Source organism: Rattus norvegicus, chromosome 4, assembly GCF_021556685.1.
Source record: "Rattus norvegicus strain SHRSP/BbbUtx chromosome 4, alternate assembly SHRSP_T2T, whole genome shotgun sequence".
NCBI lineage: Eukaryota > Metazoa > Chordata > Mammalia > Rodentia > Muridae > Rattus > Rattus norvegicus.
In genome coordinates, this window is record NC_141537.1 from 158,753,241 (window position 1) to 158,759,240 (window position 6,000).

Consider the following 6,000-nt stretch of genomic DNA (forward strand, 5'->3'; position numbering starts at 1 on the left):
ACACACACACACACACACACACACACACACACACGCAGAGAGAGAGAGAGAGAGAGAGAGAGAGAGAGAGAGAGAGAGAGAGAGAGATTAAAATCATTTATGATTAGCAAGAAAAAATCAAGACATAGTTGTTTAGATCACCCACACTTGGGAAGAAGAGGTACATGGATCCTTATGAATTCAAGGCCAGAGTGGTCTACATAGTGAGTTCTAGAAGAGCCAAAGTTGCACAATGAGATATTGCAATATTTGGGTATCACCCACATTTTCCTTTACCCAGTTTCTTCTTTGCTGTGTAGAAGACAATACCAGTGTGGAAATATTGCCTGCATCAAAACTAACCAATGCATTTTTTTTCAAAAAGAAAAAACATTTTAAGACAATCTGTTGACATAGTGAATATCTTTGGCTAGCCTGGAAATCACTATGTAGACCAGGTTGGCCTTAAACTCAAAGACACCATCTGTTTGTGCCTCCTAAGTGCTAGGATTGAAGGGATTTATAATGAAGAAAGAAAATTCCTTGAATCATAGCAATTGTAAAAGAAGATGCAAAACTACCTCTCCTGATAAATAATATAAAAACATATGGGGAAAATTCAACAAAAACCATGATAAAACAATCAACAAGCATATACAAATTGTAAAAGAAGTCAAATTATCTCTAATCATGGATGATAGTATACAATAGCAATTCCAAACATTCTATGAGAGAACAGATACAGATGATAAACAGCTCTACCAAAGTGGCTGGAAACAAAGTTAACTATAAGAAATTGGTAGCCCTCCTTTATGCAAATGATAAACTAGTTGAGAAAGAAATTAGGAAAACAACAATTTTTACAATATCAGCAAAATATAAAATATCTTCTGTAACTCTAACCTAGCAAGTGAAATATTTGTATGACAAGAACTTCAAGTCACTGAGAAAAGAAATCAAAGAAGATATCAAGAGATAGAAAGATCTTCCATGCGCACAGAAAGATAGGATTAGCATAGTGAAAATGGCCTTTTTACCTGAAGCTATCTACTGATTCAATGCAATCCCCATCAAAATTACAACACGATTCTTTTATATATCTTCAAAGAGCAATTCTCAACTTCATATGGAAAAAAGGCAACAAACAAACAAACAAATAAACAAAAAACAAAGAAGAAAAAACCCTAGGATATTCAAAACAACCCTGAAAAAGGAAAGAATTTTAGGAAAAATCACAAATCATGACTTCAAGTTGTACCACAGAGTGATAAAAATAAAAACTGCAGCTCTACTCAATGATAACTTGGTCTAGGAAGAAATAAAGAAATAAATTAAAGACATTTTAGAATTTAATGAAAATAAAGGAACAACATACCCACACACAATAAGACACAATGAAAGCAGTACTAAAAGGAAAACTCATGGCTCAGAGTGCCTCTAAAAAGAAACTGGAGAGAGCATACATCAGCAGCTTGATAGCACACCTAAATACTCTAGAACAAAAAGAAGCAAATATACCCAAGAGAAGTAGAAGTAAGGAAATAATCAAACTCAGAGCTAAAATCAACCAAGTAGAAACAAAAAGAACTATACAAAGAATCAGCAAAACCAGGAGCTGATTCTTTGAGAAAATCAACAAGATACATAAACACTTAGCTAGACTAACCAGAGGACACAGAGAGTATATCCAAAGTAACAAAATCAGAAATGAAAAGGGAGACATAACAACAGAATCTAAGGAAATTCAAAAAAATTATCAGATCCTACTACAAAAGCCTATATTCAACAAAACTGGAAAATCTGGATAAAATGGACAATTTTATAGAAGAATCAACAAATAGGACCTCATAAAGTTACAAAGGTTCTTCAAGTCAAAGGACACTGTCATTAGGACAAAACAGCAACCAATTGATTGGGAAAAAATCTTTTCCCACCCTACATCCGATAGAGGACTGATAACCAAAATATACAAAGAACTCAAGAGAATAGACTCCAGAGAATTAAATAACCCTATTAAAAGTGGAGGCCAGGGCTAAACAAAGAATTCTCAGCTAAGGAATAGGGAATGGATGAGGATTACCTAAAGAAATGTTCAACATCCTTGTAATCTGCGAGATGGAAATCAAAACAACTATGAGATTCTACCTTACACTAGCCAGAATGGCTAAGATCGAAAACTTAGGTGACAACAGATGCTGGCAAGGATGTGGAGAAAGAGGAACACTTCTCCATTGTTGGTGGATTTATAAACTGGTACAACCACTCTGGAAATCAGTCTGGAAGTTCCTGAGAAAATTGGACATTGCATTACCTGAAGACCAAGCTATAGCACTCCTGAGTATATACCCAAATGATGCCCCAACATAAAAGAAAGACACATGTTCCACTCTGTTCATTGCAGCCTTATTCGTAATAGTCAGATACTGGAAACAACCCAGATATCCTTCAACAGAGGAATGGTACAGACAATGTGGTATTTCTACACAATGTAATACTACTCAGCTATACAAAAACAATGACTTCATGAAATTCATAGGCAAATGGATGGAACTAGAAAACATCATCCTGAGTGAGGTAACCCAATCACAATACTACACATGGTATGAACTCACTGATAAGTGGATATTACCCCCAAAAGCTCGAATTATCCAAGAGCACATGTAGTTCAAGAAGAAGGATGACCAAAGTGTGCATGCTTCAGTCCTTCTTAAAAAGGGGAACAAAAATAGTCATAGGAGGGTTTATGGAGACAAACTTTGGAGCAGAGACTGAAGCAATGGGCCTTCAGAGTCTGCCCCACCAGGATATCCAGCATACATACATATACATACAGCCACCAAACCCAGTCACTACTGTGTGTTCCAAGAGGTGCACGCTGACAGGAGCCTGATATAGATGTCTCCTGAGAGGCTCTGCCAGAGCATGACAAATACAGAGGCCAGTGCTAGCAGCAAACCATTGAACTGCAAATGGGGCCCCCATTGGATAAGTTAGAGAAAGGATTGAAGGTGTTCAAGGGACATGCAACCCCACAAGAACAACAATACCAACCAACCAAACCTCACATGGACTAAACCACCATCCAAAGAATACACATGGACAAACCCATGGCTCCAGCTGCATCTGTAGTTGAGAGTACTCTTGTTGGATATCAATGGGATGAGAAGCTGTTGGTCTTGCCAAGGCTGGATGCCCCATTGTAGGAAAATGTATATATGGGGGCAGAGGCAGAAATGAGGGTTGTTTGGGGATCTTCCCTAGATGAGGAAGATGGCAGAGATGGGATATGGAGCTTATGAATGGAAAACCAGGAAATTGAATAATATTTGAAACGTAAATACAAATATTCAATAAAAAAACTGCATAATATTGGTCCAGAGAAATACATGTTGATTAATGGAATTGAATAAAAGGTTCAGAAATAAACCCACACATATATGGTCACATTATTTTTGATAAAGAAGTCCAAAGCATACAATGCAAAAAAGAAAGCATCTTCAACAAATGGTCTAACTGGATGTCTACAGGTTGCAGAATGAAAATAGATCCACATTTATCACCCTTTACAAAATACAAGTCCATGTAGATAAAGGACTACTATAAATCTCTTAGAAGAAAGTATGACATACCCTTAAAAGCACCAGTACAGGTAACAATTTGCTGCATAGGACAACAGTGGCTCAGGCTCTAAGATCATCCATTCATAAATGGGACCTCAAGAAACTGCAAAGTTTCTGTAAAGCAAAGGACATTGTCAATAGAACAAAACAGTAGTATTCATGTTGGGTAAGGATCTTCACCAAGCCTACATCTGACAGAAAGCTCATATCCAAAGTTTACTCAAGAAGTTAGATACCAACAACTGGAATAACCCAATTCAAAATATTGGGGTACAGAACTAAACAGAGAATTCTCAATAGAAGAATCTCAAATAACCAAAAAGCACTTATAGAAATGCTCAAATTCCTTAGTCATCAGGGAAATGCAAATCAAAACAACTCTGAGGTTCAATATTATACCCATCAGAATGACTAAGATCAAAAATTAAGGAGATACCACATGACGGTGAGGATGTTGAACAAGGGGACCACTTCTTCAATGCTTGTGGGAGTGCAAAGTTGTACAACCACTTCTGAAATTATCTTCTGGTTTCTCAGAAACCTAGGAATAGTTCTACTTCAATACTCTGATATACCACACTTGGGCATATACCCAACATTCATTTCATTATCATACTGGCTTAACTATGTTCGTATTAGCTTTATTCATAATAACCTGAAACTGGAAACAAATTAGATGTTCCTAAACTGAGGTACAAATAAAAAAATGTGGTACAACTATACAATGGGATATTATTCAGTTTTTATACACCAAGAATCATGAATTTTGCTGACAAATGAATGAAACTTGAGAATATCATCCTGAGTGAAGTATTCCAGTCCCAAAGGTCATGAACAGTGTATATTCACTTATAAGTGGACATTAGCCATAAAATACTGTTACCATGCTATACTCCATAGACCCACCCAATCAACCTAAACAAGAAGAAAGCGCAGGAGAGAATGCTTGAGTCTCATTTAAAAGGGGGAATAAAACAGTCAAAAGAGGCAGATCACGGAGGGATGTGAAAGGGAGAGCAGGAAGTGGTGGGGAATGAAGGAGTTCAGGAACAGGTGTGGGAAATGACAGGAGAGAAGGCTAGAAGGCCACACATAATAAATGAAAATCTGCAACTGAAAAGGATAAGGTGGTGAGATGCATCTCAAGGAGAAGACAGAGACCTTGGATAAGAGAGGTGCCCGAGAATCAATGGCAGTGATGTAAGCTGTGACTGACAAATTTGGGGATATAGAACCTGACAAGGCCACCTGCTGTAGCCAAGAAGGAACTCCAGTGGAGTGACAGAGACAACACACCCACAAAACTTTCAACCCAAAATGTATCTTGTATGTAAGAAATGCAGATATGAGGAATGGAACAGAGACTTGAGGGAATGGTCAAACCATAACCAACCCAACTTGAGACCCATCCCATGTGTAAGAACCAATCCATTATACTATTAATGATGCTCTGTTATGTTTGCATGCAGAAGTCAAGCAAGGATGCCCTCTGAGAAGCTCCACCCCTAGGCTGACTCAGAAAGATCCAGTACCAATACCAGTCAGTGGATGGAACTTAGGGACTCTTATGGAAGGATAGGGGAAAGGACTAGGGATCCTAAGGAAAGAGGAATTCACAGGAAGACCAGAAGAATCATCTAACCTGGACCCTTGGGTTTCTCAAGGACTGATTGACCAACCAAAGAACACACAGATGGACCTAGGCCTCCGTGCACATATGTAGAAGATACACAGCTTGGTCCTCACGTGGGCCCTAAATAACTGGAACATGACCTTCCCAGAAGCTTTTGTCTCTCTGTGGGATATGTTCTTTGAACTGGGCTGCCTTGTCTAGCCTCAGTGAAAGAGGAACTGCTTAGCCTCACAGAGACCTGAAGAGCCAAGGTCTTCAGGAGGAGACCCTACCCACACTGAAGGAGGTAATGGGGAAAGGAGAGTAGTAAGGGGAGACTTGAGAGGGGGCAGTGAGTGGGATGTAAAGTGAATAAGTAAAAAATAAATAAAAAATTCTGCCACATCCTCTAAATTACAAATTAGTCAGCTAAAACTGATGTAGATACCACAGTTCAAACATGAAGTGTCAATTTATGTTCTTTTTTCTTTTTTCTTGGATGATTTTATTTACATTTCAAATGTTATCCCATTTCCTGATTTCCAGTCCATAAACCCCCAATCCTATAACCCATCCTTCTGTTACTTTGAGGGTGTTTCCTCACCCATCACTTCCTGCCTCCCAACACTGGCATTTTCCTAGACTGAGGCATCGAGCCTTGGCAGGAACAGGGGCTTCTCTTCCCACTGGTGCCAACAAGGCTATCTTCTGCTAAATAGGCAGCTGGAGCCATAGATCTGTCCGTGTGTACTTGTAGGTGATGGTTTATTCCCTGGGAGTTCTGGTTGG